Consider the following 14,031-nt stretch of genomic DNA (forward strand, 5'->3'; position numbering starts at 1 on the left):
CACCAGGGGGAGAATCAACTCCTCCATGTGGGTGTCTCCAGCCTATGATCTTACGGCCTGCACTGAGGCTCATCCATCCTGAATGACAAGAGACTCCACTGTCAACTGAGACTCTAGAATTCATACTTGGGCTAAATCTCTTAGGAGTGAGGTTCACCGTCTTTTTTAAAAGCCTTTGAAAGGATCTTCATTTTGAAAGATTTGCTTGAGGGAGAGATTTTCAAAGCAGAAGTTCAACATGTTGAAGACTGAACTCCTTGTCTTCCCTCCCAAACCTTGTCCTTTCCCTGACTTTCCCATCTCTGTTGACGGCACTACCATCCTTCCCGTCTCACAAGCCCGCAACCTTGGTGTCATCCTCGACTCCGCTCTCTCATTCACCCCTCACATCCAAGCCGTCACCAAAACCTGCCGGTCTCAGCTCCGCAACATTGCCAAGATCCGCCCTTTCCTCTCCATCCCAACCGCTCCCCTGCTCATTCAAGCTCTCATCCTATCCCGTCTGGACTACTGCACCAGCCTTCTCTCTGATCTCCCATCCTCGTGTCTCTCTCCACTTCAATCCATACTTCATGCTGCTGCCCGGATTATCTTTGTCCAGAAACGCTCTGGGCATATTACTCCCCTCCTCAAAAACCTCCAGTGGCTACCAATCAATCTGCACATCAGGCAGAAACTCCTCACCCTGGGCTTCAAGGCTGTCCATCCCCTGGCCCCCTCCTACCTCACCTCCCTTCTCTCCTTCTCCAGCCCAGCCCACACCCTCCGCTCCTCTGCCGCTAATCTCCTCACCGTTAGGCCTCGTTCTCGCCTGTCCCACCGTCGACCCCTGGCCCACGTCCTCCCCCGGGCCCGGAATGCCCCCAATCCCTCTGCCCCTCCGCCAAGCTAGCTCTCTTCCTCCCTTCAAGGCCCTGCTGAGAGCTCACCTCCTCCAGGAGGCCTTCCCAGACTGAGCCCCTTCCTTCCTCTCCCCCTCGTCTCCCTCTCCATCCCCCCATCTTACCTCCTTCCCTTCCCCACAGCACTTGTATATATGTATATATGGTTGTACATATTTATTACTCTATTTATTTATTTATTTTACTTGTACATATCTATCCTATTAATTTTATTTTGTTGGTATGTTTGGTTTTGTTCTCTGTCTCCCCCTTTTAGACTGTGATCCCACTGTTGGGTAGGGACTGTCTCTATGTGTTGCCAATTTGTACTTCCCAAGCGCTTAGTACAGTGCTCTGCACATAGTAAGCACTCAATAAATACAATTGATGATGATGATTATGAGAAGGGAAAGAGAGGGAGGAGAGGAGGAGCAAAGTCAGGTCCGGACAGCACAGCAGAGAGAGGCAGCTCCGTGAGCTAGAGCGATGGAGATGGAAGGAGCCAAATGACAGGTCAAAGTCTTCCGCGCTGAAGGACATTGCATTGGGCAGTGTATGTGGTGAGTGTTGACAGATAAGAGCAAGTTTTATCTGGAGATTCTATCCAATACAGCCAGTATAGAGCACAACAAGAGGGGCAAATTATAAGGATCATTGCCCAGCTCTGCCTCCTCTATTAATGGTATCTGAGCGCTTATTGTGTGCACAGCATCTGTCTTGGGCCCAACCAGACATTTTTAAAAGCTCTAGTGCCACTTTGTGGAAATAAAACAAACAGTTTCTGCTCTGAACCTGTGTGTTCAGTGCTAAAAGGTCTCAGTGTGGGCAGACTTTTCACTTACACTTCACAGTTGCCTCTAACATCTCATGACATTACTCTTTGTGTTGATGCTGCCCGACATCAGGAACCAGCAGAAAGCAATTATCAGGCGGCATCTGGCAGAAGTCATTTCCTCTTAAGACTCTGATGGGTCACTTAGGGCCAAAACAGTTCTATCAGCCATCCACAGATATAAGATGTGCCATGGAGATTTGACTAATAAATCCTTGTGGGGATGGTCTTTGGCTACTGCTGACATTCTAGAATACAAAACCTCAACTGTGTTCATCTGAAAAAGAATTGCCCTTCAGCTGCTTGCTTGCAAGTGTGAATAAACCTTTCTGTGAGCGGATCCAGCCTCCCGGTTTCATAATAGAACTGCTTTATTTCCAGAGCTGTGGACCTGTGAATTCTCCTCTGAATTTTAAGTCTGTCACCAGAACATTGCCGGGATGCATGTAGGAAATGTTACAAATACAGATGTGATTGCACAGTGTTCAGTGAAAATGGAGTTATTTTTGAAGATGTTGTGATGCCCCAGTGGTGAAAACTCAAGCGAAATACCTGCAGTATGAGGAAACTCTGCCTCAGTTCACCTGCATCTTACTAATGTTGATTCTAAATAATGGTATTAAAACATCTTACCATGTGCCAAGCACTGGGCTAAATGCTAGGGAAGATGGAAGATTATCAGATCAGTCTTTAGCCCACTCAGGGCTCACAGTCTAAGAGGGTGGAGCATGGTTATATCAGGCTGCCTTAAAAGTAAAGTAAGTGTCACGGGGTGGGGGTAATGGAGTACCCAAGTGCTTAGAGGGATGTGTGAAAGTGGAGCCAGGTTGCGGGGGAAATAGGATGGGGAGATGAGAGATAATCAAAGACCGCCTCTGGGAGGAGATGAATATGGGGAAATATTTCAGGAGAGATAATGACTGTATCTTAAGATCTGTAAACAAAAGGACAGGCTATATTTCATGTGGAGGTGGGGTGGAGGAGAGGGAAGAGAAATTCTTCAGGCTGGATGGTGAAAGGAGTGCCTCTGCTGGAAGAGAATCTTCATGAGGATCATGAGACAAGGAGCCAAAAGTGAAAACAGCACCAGGCAGAGCAGCCAAAGACAACGGCTCAGGGGGCGGTTTATATAATAATAATAATAATAATGACATTTATTATCCAACCTTGGCTTCACAGACTCCGTCCTCTCCTGGTTCTCCTCTTATTTCTCCGGCCGTTCAGTCTCAGTCTCCTTTGTGGGCTCCTCCTCCCCCTCCCATCCCCTTACTGTAGGGGTTCCTCAAGGGTCAGTTCTTGGTTCCCTTCTGTTCTCTATCTACACTCATTCCCTTGGTGAACTCATTCACTCCCACGGCTTCAACTAACATCTCTACACTGATGACACCCAAATCTATATCTCTGCCCCTGCTCTCTCTCCCTCCCTTCAGGCTCATGTCTCCTCCTGCCTTCAGGACATCTCCATCTGGATGTCTGCGCACCATCTAAAATGCAATATGTCCAAGACTGAACTCCTTATCTTCCCTCCCAAACCCTGCCCTCTCCCTGACTTTCCCTTCACTGTAGACGACACTACCATCCTTCCCGTCTCACAAGCCCATAACCTTGGTGTCATCCTCGACTCCGCTCTCTTGTTCACCCCTCACATCCAATCCATCACCAAAACCTGCCAGTCTCACCTCCACAACATTGCCAAGATCCGCCCTTTCCTCTCCATCCAAACCACTACCCTGCTCGTTCAATCTCTCATCCTATCCCGACTGGATTACTGCATCAGCCCCCTCTCTGATCTCCCATCCTCCTGTCTCTCCCCACTTCAGTCTATACTTCACACTGCTGCCTGGATCATCTTTGTGCAGAAACACTCTGGGCACATTACTCCCCTCCTCAAAAATCTCCAGTGGCTACCAGTCAAACCTATCCATCAGGCAAAAACTCCTCACTCTCAGCTTCAAGGCTGTCCATCCCCTCGCCCCCTCCTACCTCACCTCCCTTCTCTCCTTCTCCAGCCCAGCCCGCACCCTCCGCTCCTCTGCCGCTAACCTCCTCACTGTGCCTCGTTCTCGCTTGTCCCTCCCCTGGCCTGGAATGCCCTCCCTCTGCCCATCCGCCAAGCTAGCTCTCTTCCTCCCTTCAAAGCCCTACTGAGAGCTCACCTCCTCCAGAAGGCCTTCCCAGACTGAGCCCCCTCCTTCCTCTCCTCCTCCCCATCCCCCCGCCCTGCCTCCTTCCCCTCACCACAGCACCTGTATATATGTTTGTACAGATTTATTACTCTATTTTACTTGAACATATTTACTATTCTATTTTATTTTGTTAATGATGTGCATCTAGCTTTACTTCTATTTATTCTGATGACTTGACACCTGTTCACATGTTTTGTTTTGTTGTCTGTCTCCCCCTTCTAGACTGTGAGCCCATTGTTGGGTAGGGACCATCTCTATATGTTGCCAACTTGTACTTCCCAAGCGCTTAGTACAGTGCTCTGCACACAGTAAGTGCTCAATAAATATGATTGAATGAATGAATTAATTTATTAAGTGCTTACTATGTGCAAAGCACTGTTCTAAGTGCTGGGGGGGGCACAAGGTAATTAGGTTGTCCCATGGGGGGCTCACAGGCTTCATCCCCATTTTACAGATGAGGGAACTGAGGCCCAGAGAAGTTAAGTGACTTGCCCAAAGTCACACGGCTGACAACTGGCGGTGCTGGGATTTGAACCCATGATCTCTGATTCCAAAGCCCGGGCTCTTTCCACTGAGCCACGCTGCCTATATGTAGGTGGTGCATGGTGGCCTTTTCAGCCCCGAGCACCCACAGGTGACTTTCATTGTCAGTAGCACAGCCTTCACTGAGCACCAAAGTCATTCCTGTTGGACCGTATCCTTTTTGAGGTAAGTGATCGGGTCTACCAAAGTACTGTCCTGTCCTATGTGCTTAGTACAGCGCTCTGCCTAAAGTAAGCGCTCAATAAAAACACCATTGATCAATAGGTCATCTCTGCATAATTAGGCAGAGCTTTCACTATAACACATAACACATCATGTGCTAAACACTATGGAAGATAGGAGTTAAGCAGATCAGACATAGTCCCTGTTCCACAGGGGGCTCACAATCTTAGAGGGAAGGAGAGTGAGTATTTTCTTCCTACTTTACAGGCAATTTAGGAAAATCAGGTTTAGAGAGGTTAAGTGGCTTGCCCAAGGTCACACAGCAGGGAACCCAGGTCTTGTGCCTCCTGCTCCTGTGCTCTCAAGCACTGGGCCACACTGCCTGCCCACACTTCCAACCAGATTGGCTCAGAGTGAGGCCCAGCTTTAGTCTTAGTCTCTCCCTCTCCCCACAAAAAAGCAGACACCAATAAGCCAGGCTGAACTCCAGCACTCAAACATGGGCCCCCACCCCTGAAGGACCATTAGCACCATTCTCCTCTGGCCTTTTAATTAAGCCTCAAGTTTCCTTTCCCCCAGGCCTGCTCAGTCACTCCGGACCTCACCTTGAAGTCAATTCCTTTCCAGCAGGCCCGCTGCCTGGCTGGTTCTTCCGAGAGTCAAGACAAAAGACGTTGTCTGATCGGACCTCTCGAAGGCGTCCTTCTTTTAATAGACCCGGAGAGATTGCCTTCGTATTTCATCCTGGGGAAAAACTGAAGCTCGAATAAACTGGTGGATGATGTTTTTATGATGTCAGAAAAACTTCCTCTTTCTGGCACCTGACACAATTCTTCTCCCCGCAAATAACTGTGCACTGGTGATGTGTGTCAAGTCACGTTAAATCATTTCTCCACACCATGGAGCAGCCTCTGAGCCCACAGAAGTAGCTTGGCCTAGCCTGGGCACGGGTTCTAATCCTCATTTCACAACTTGTCTGTTGTGTGACCTTGGGCAAATCACTTAACTTCTCTGTGTTTCGGTTACCTCAGTGGTAAAATGGGGATTAAGACTGTGAGCCCCACGTGGGGCAGGGACTTTGTCCAACCCAATTATCTTGTATTTACCCCAGTGCTTAGTTAGCTTGGCACAGCAAATACCACAATTACTATTATTTTTATTGTTGCGCTTGGCTGGGAGCAGCTGATGGAGGGATAACAGGACGCCTGGCTGTCTCGGTTGTGGTTCCGTGAGCTGCCATGTCTGGTCTTGGTGGAGGGAGCAGGATCGGCAGCGTGGACGACACTCCCACCCACCCCAGTTAAAGTGAGCTGGTCCCCTGGGGAGCCGGGGGCAGGGGAGTGGAGGGTGGGTGGGCAGCCCTCTGGGGAATTTAGGGTTCATGGCATGAGCAGGAAAACAAAATCAAAGCAGCTTTCTTCCTTCAAATGTACATTTTTTAAAAAATATGACATTTATTAAGCGCTTACTATGTGCAAAGCACTGTTCTAAGCGCTGGGGAGGTTACAAGGTGATCAGGTTGTCCCACGGGGGGCTCACAATCTTAATCTCCATTTTACAGATGAGGTAACTGAGGCACAGAGAAGTTAAGTGACTTGCCCAAAGTCACACAGCTGACAATTGGCAGAGCCGGGATTCGAACCCATGAACTCTGACTCCAAAGCCCATGCTCTTTCCACTGAGCCACGCTGCTTCTCAGTTTTTTCTTCATTTGGCTATTATTACTCCTTTGGCATCTCCTTTATCAACTCATGACTCCTCAACAGTCATTGACTCCTGAAGCTAAGGTGTGAAAATGGAATAATAGTAGTAATGATGTTACACCCTTACTAAGTGACAAGCCCTGGGATAGATATAATGCAATTAAATAGGGCCCAGTCCCTGTTCCACATAATAATAATAACAATAATAATAATTGTGGTATTTGTTCAGTGCTTACTATGTTCCAGGCACTGTACTAAGTGCTGGGGTAGATACGAGACAATTGGGTTGGACACAGTCCCTGTCCCAGATGAGACTCAAAGCCTGGGGAAGCAGGGGAGTGGTGAGGGGAAGAGAAATAACAGATATTTAATGAGAAATAGCATGGCTTAGTGGAAAGAGCACGGGCTTGTGAGTCAGAGGCTGTGGGTTCTAATCCCGGATTTTCCAGTTATCTGCTGTGTGACCTTGGGTAAGCCACTTAACATCTCTATGCCTAAATTACCTCATCTGTAAAAAAATGGGGATTAAAACTGTGGGACAACCTGATTATCCTCTGCCTACTCCAGCACTAGAACAGTGCTTGGCACATAGTAAGTGCTTAACAAATACCATTATCATTATTAATAATCCTCATTTTACAGATGAGGAAACTGAGGTGCACAGAAGTTTAGTAACTTGCCCAGGGTCACCCAGTATACACATGGTAGAGATGTCATTAGAACCCAGGTTTCCTTATTCCCTTGCCTATGCTTTTTCCACTAAACTGTGCTGCTTTTCATTTTGGCTAGAGCCTGTTCCCATTACATAGTTTGGATAATAATGATGGCATTTATTAAGCGCTTACTATGTGCAAAGCACTGTTCTAAGCGCTGTGGAGGTTACAGGGTGATCAGGTTGTCCCACGGGGGGCTCACAATCTTAATCCCCATTTTACAGATGAGGTAACTGAGGCACAGAGAAGTGAAGGAACTGGCCCAAAGTCACACAGCTGACAGTTGGCGGAGCTGGGGTTTGAACCCATGACCTCTGACTCCAAAGCCCGGACTCTTTCCACTGAGCCAAGCTGCTTCTCATAAGATGAAATGGAAGAGTTAGGGAACAATTCAGTACAAGAAAAAACAAACAGGGAAGATTAATCAGTAGTGACACCTGAGTGCTACTGTGTGCAGAACCCTGTGTTTAGTACTTGGGAGTTCAGTAAAATGAGTGCACGTGATCTCAGCCCTCAAGAAGCTTACAATCTAGAGGGAAAGGCTAAGGAGTTAAAAATAGGATGTGGCAACAAGGAATAGGGTTTTATATATATATCTGTAGACTGTATGCTCCTTATGGGCAGGGATTGTGTCTACCAACTCTATCATGTATTTCCAAGCAGTCAGTACAGTGCTGTGCACACAATAAGCCCTCAGATGCCATTAATTATTTATACATTGCATACGGTCTTTAGACTGTACACTCACTGTGGACAGGGAACAGGTCTACCAACTCTGTTATATTGTAGTCAATTACATTGTAGTCACCCAAGTGTTTAGCATAGTGCTCTGCACACAAAGCACTCACTAAATGATTGATTGGGATATGATGAATTGGGGAAGCCTTCCTAAGAGAAGATGTCATTACAGAAGGCCTTTGAAGATGGAGAGACACATGAGGGCAAAGAATCCCTGGTGGTGGTGAAGGGGGCAGAGGCCCCAGGAGAAGCACAGTGAGTAAGCTGGTCTGAAAGGAACAAAGTCTGACAATGCACACAAGCGCACCTCCACAGGAGAGGAGAACTGATAAGTTAGGCTTTATGGCTTCCCTTGAGCCTTCTGTGCCAATTCTCTCCCTTGTCGGGTCCCTATTTCAGAGAAGCAGAAGTCACAGGGTCTGCCTGCCCTCCAAAGGCTCAATTTGAGCGTGGCCCAACCCCACTGTTCCACCCGGCGGCCTTCTCCAGACTAATAGATCATCATCCACCTGACGTGGCTGTGACTCCATGGGATAAATCCACCTCCTCAGCAGTGAGACAGTCTGACTCACTGCCCCCTTCCACTATCTCCACAGGCCGGATAATGAAGCATTTATTCCCTATCATCTTCCAGAGATTAAACCCTGATACTCAGGTGGCAGGGGAAGAATTTGGGCTCCGTCAGCATACTTATCTGGTTCAGTAATTTATGGTCGAGGCTGGTTCCCAGCCATTTTCACCTTCGACTTCAGTGAGGACAATCCTGAGGGGTGACGATTCCCGGGACGCAACATTCATCCTGCTCTGGATGGGACGGGGGAGAAGGCTGCCCAGGATGCTCCGATGGGACCCGCTCGGCAGGGACGAGTGAGTGTGAGCAGTGAAGAAGAAGCCAGGAGTGCTAGAGTCAATTCCCCCATGCAGGTTCTAAATCCTGCAGTGACATCACGAGAGCAGGAGTCTCCCTCCTCATACTCACTTGTATTTCCTTGGGCCCGGTCAAAGTCCCCTCCTTAACTGCAGTTGGAGAGTCAGAGTCAAGAAACACTGCCAAGGGAATCTAGTATCACTCTGCCATAGTTTTACATATGACCACCTGCTTGTTTGAATACCCCCCAATATATTCTCCTCCTCCTCTAAATAGAATTCCGTCTGTGGTGAGCTAAAGATCTGGAGCTTTGAAAAATGTGTTTTCCTCTCTCCCCCAAATCCAGGCTTGAATCAAGCCTGGGGAAACAAGGGTTAACCAAACCATACTCCTTGCCTCCCCTCCCCACAGAAAAAAATCCCAACTGGGGCTACACCATTTGTTCATAGTATTTAGCCGTTTCTTACATAGGTTCTCAGATCTTTGGCATTTCACACAAAGTATTTTTAGATGCTGAACCACAGGGCCCAAGTCAATAATTAGAGGGTTCAAAAATATGCAAATAATTTAGTAGGGACCCCACCCTAATTACAACAGTGATTTAGACCTTAATTCTCAAGGGGAGTTGAAGGATTCCATCCCATCTATTTTCAGAAGTCATTTCACCTACTATGGAAACACACCAAAAATAGTTACCACTTTGCCCTTTCTGAGACTGGTCATGAATCAACTGCTTAGCCCAATCAATGCCTACAGAGTAGAGTAATATGTACAATTATGCAGAACATTGTTTTTGAAAATGTTCAAAAACATGGAAATCGTACTGGCTGGTGCTCACACCATAATTCATCGGTCAGAACATGCCGGCTACAACACTTTCCTCTCATATCAATAGGCTCATTATAGGACTAAAGATTTTTCTCCCTGAGTTATTGTTTAGCCTTGAACAGTCAATGAAGCCTTTGGCAAGACTCTGTATCCTACCAGTTTGCCTCTCCGCTTCTGGAGGAAGGTCTCGAGTCAGTGCTGTTTTCAGCTTTCCCCTGATTAATTCACAGCACCCCAAATTGTGTAAGCCCATCTCTTTTTTCTTAATTGTATTTGTTAAGTGATATGCATCAAACACTGTTCTAAGTTCTGGGATAGAAACAAGTTAATTAGATTGGACACAGTCCCTGTCAATCAATCAATCAATCGTATTTATTGAGCGCTTACTATGTGCAGAGCACTGTACTAAGCGCTTGGGAAGTACAAATTGGCAACATATAGAGACAGTCCCTACCCAACAGTGGGCTCACAGTCTAAAAGGGGGAGACAGAGAACAAAACCCATGGGGCTCACCGCCTAAGTAGGAGGGAGAACAGGAGAACTGAGGCACAGAGCAGTTAAGTGGCTTGTCCAAAGTCACACAGTAACCAATGGGCAGATCAGCAAATAGAACCCAAGTCCTCTTACTCTCAGGCCTGTGCGCTTGCCACTAGGACAACAGCACAGTCCTGGGATTCCGAAGTCGTGGGTTCTAATCCCGGCTCTGCCACTAGTCTGCTGTGTGACTTTGGGCAAGTCACTTTACTTCTCTGTGCCTCAGTTCCCTCATCTGTAAAATGGGGATTAAGACTGAGCCCCCCCCACGTGGGACAACCTGATTACCTTGTATCTACCCCAGTGCTTAGTACATACTAAGCACTTACATACCATAATTATTTTATTATTATTATTATTTCTAGCACTCAGCTACTTTAGAGTGGTTGGCACCCTCCACGCCACCCCTTGCTCAATATAGCCACTGTTGAATTATTTACCTACATCCTGTTGGCATCTGGGTGTTAAAAGACTTTAAAAAAACCAGTAATAGCAGCAGCAGTGAGTGCCAATTTGGTGCACTGTACTGCCTTGATGCTTGGAAAATACTGAAAAAGTGGTATGTTCCTTACTCATACCTGAAGAAATAAATCTTAGTGTTTTTTAAAGCTTCTTCCACACTGCATCCCTAGGATAATTTTATTCAATAACGGCACTTTAAAAGGAGCTTGTCTTTAATTTATAAGTGCTCCGCACACAGAAAGCTCTCAATAAATACGATTGAATGAATGAATTGGGGTTCTCTTAGTTGGCTGTGCAGATCTAGCAATGAATCCACTTTTTTTAAATGGTACTTGTAAAGTGCTTACTATGTGCCAAGCACTGTTCTAAGTGCTGGGGTAGACACAAAGGTATCAGGGAGGACACAATCTAGGTCCCACTTGGGGCTCGCAGTTTTCATCCCCATTTTACAGATGAAGTAAATGAGACACAGAGATGTTAAGTAACTTGCCCAAGATCACACAGCAGACAAGGGGTAGAGCTGGAATTAGAACCAAGGTCCATCTCACTCTCAAGGTCATCATCATCATCATCAATCGTATTTATTGAGCGCTTACTGCGTGCAGAGCACTGTACTAAGTGCTTGGGAAGTACAAGTTGGCAACATAGAGAGACAGTCCCTACCCAACAGTGGGCTCACAGTCTAAAAGGGGGAGACAGAGAACAAAACCAAACATACTAACAAAATAAAATAAATAGAATAGATATGTACAAGTAAAATAAATAGAGTAACAAATATGTACAAACATATATACAGGTGCTGTGGGGAAGGGTCGTGCTCTCTCCACTAGGCAACGCAGCTCTTGCCTTCTCCCAACTTGGAACACAAACAAATGAAAACATATATTGTAAAGGGTTCCTGTGTGCTACTTTAAAGAGCAAACCCTTCTGTTTGTTGTGTCATTTAATACTCCATTATATTGAAATGCAAACTGATAAAGACATTCCAATAGAAGCAGAAGGATTTTGAAGCTTTTGGTGACAGTTGCTCCTTTTCTTGTGTTTGAGGGGTGGGGTGTGTGTGTGTGTGTGTGTGTGTGTGTGTGTGTGTGTGTGTGTTCTTAGGCAGAAGAACATCCCTCCTTGGTTTTCATTTGTGCCATCTGCAAGATGCAGGGACACAGAGTGGAGGTGGGATTGGTTGCCGGCCAAGCCCAAGGCTGTACCATTTGCACCGTGCCAATCCCCTCACACTTGGTAAAAATTCAGTGTTATCTCCTCTCCCAAACATTGGGGCCATCTGCCTAAACACGACATTGACAATGATTAAGTGGCAACTGCTGCTGTGTGTCTGATTCCAGTTATAAACACTGTGGACTCAACTCAAACCAATTCTTTTTTTGGTGTCTATCTTCGGATTCCTCGTCCTTCACCCCACCGAGCCCCAAGCCCCCTGCACCTCACATTCCGCTGAGAGCTCACTGTTGCTGTATGTTAGGAATGGCCATGACTTCCTGCTCCGTGCAAATGCAAAGAGCAGCATGGGAGAAACTAGGTCCCGACTCCCACAAAATTAAAATGGATGCAGGGACCTTCGGAAATGAGAACGAATACTTCAGAGAGGATCAGTCTAAGAGTGTTTAATTGAAACCACAAAGCTTAAACCAGGAGGTAATAGAGTAGGCAACACCCTCCTAAATGTTCACTTAAAACAGGGCAGGCTTGGCAGAAGATTCTAATTAGGGAATGGGAATCATTTTCAGTTGCCTTGGCCAAGGAAACAAGATACAGTTTGAACCTTTGCTAGTAATGATGGTGCTTATGAAGTATTTACTATATGTGCTACGCTACAAAATCAATTTGACAGTCCCTGTTCCTTCATTCAATCATATTTATTGAGCGCTTACTGTGTGCAGAGCACTGTACTGAGCACTTATACAGGGCTTACACAGTTCCACTCAGGGCTCACAATCTAATATGAAGGGAGAACAGGGATCTTCTCATTTTATGGATGAAGAAACTGAGGCTCAGGGAGGTTAAGCAACTAAACCAAAGGCACACAGTAGGCAAGTGGCAGAACTGGGACAAAACCAAGGTTGCCTAGCTTCCAGCCCCACGCTCTTTCCATTTGGTCTAGTGCTGGGATCTATGCTGTATCTATGCTCTTTCCACTCCCTCCCATCTCCTGACTTTCTTCAACTCTCTCATCTTTCCTACCAATATCGCAAGAGATCTCCCACCCTCTCAAAATCCACCTCTCTGTACCTTATCAAAATGCTTGGTCCCTCCCTGATGACCATCATCTTCAAACGTTCACTCTCCAGTGGCTTCTATCACACTGCCTTTAAAATGTTCATGTCTCCTCTATCTTAAAACAAATAAACCCTCCCTTGAACCCACGACTCCCTCTAGTTACCTACCCATCTCCCTCCTACCATTGCTCTCCAAACTCCTTGAGCGAGTTGCCTACACTCACTGCCTCCACTTCTCCAAATTTGTCTCCCTTCAATCTGCCTCCTGCTACCTTCATTCCAAACTGCCCTCTCAAAGGGTGCCAATGATCTCCTTCTTGGCCAGTCGAGCGGCCTCTACTCCATCCTAACCTTCCTCCACCTCTCTGTTGCCTTGGATATTGTCGACCACCCCTTTCTCATTCATTCATTCATTCAATCGTATTTACTGAGTGCTTACTGTGTGCAGAGCACTGTACTAAGCGCTTGGGAAGTACAAGTTGGCAACATATAGAGATGGTCCCTACCTAACAGCGGGCTCAAAGTCTAGAACAGGGAGACAGACAACAGAAAAAACATATTAACAAAATAAAATAAGCATTGTCCCACCCTGGCTTCACTGACTCCTGGTTCTCCTCTCTGGTTGCTCCTTTTCAGTCTTTTGTGGGCTCCCCCTCTGTCTCCTACCTCTAACTGTGGGGGTCCCTCGAGGCTCAGTTCTGGGTTCCTTTCTATTCTGTATCTGTACCCACTCCTTTGGATAATTAATTCACTCCCATGGCTTCAACTACCATCTCTGTGAGTATGATTCTCAAATCTACATCTCCAGTGTCTACCGCTCTCCTTTTCAGCAGTTTTGCATTTCCTCCTGCCTTCAGGATCTCTCTATATGGATGTCTTGAAGACATGTCTAATTAAACATGTCCAAAACAGAATTCCTCATCTTCCCACCTAAACCCTATCCTCTCCTTGAATTTCCCATCACCTGTAACCTTGGCATTATCCTTGACTCACCTTTCTCATTCAACCCACATATTCCATCTGTCACCAAATCCTGCCAGTTCTATCTTCACAATATTGCTGTATTGACCCAAGCACTTATCCTATCCTGACTTGACTACTGCATTGGCCTCCTCACTGACCTCCCTGCCTGCTGTCTCTCCCAACTCCAATCCTTACTTCACTCGGCTGCCCAGATTATTTTTTTTTTAACAAAACCCCCAAACGCTCAGTATGTTTCCCCACTCCTCAAGAACCTTCAGTGTTAGCCCTTCCATCTCCTCATTAAGTAGATACTCCTTACCATTGGCTTTAAAACACCCGGTCAGCTCATCATCCACACCTTTATTTGCACTCCTCTCAGACCCACAG

The sequence above is a fragment of the Tachyglossus aculeatus genome, chromosome 17 (assembly GCF_015852505.1).
Source record: "Tachyglossus aculeatus isolate mTacAcu1 chromosome 17, mTacAcu1.pri, whole genome shotgun sequence".
Classification (NCBI taxonomy): Eukaryota; Metazoa; Chordata; class Mammalia; order Monotremata; family Tachyglossidae; genus Tachyglossus; species Tachyglossus aculeatus.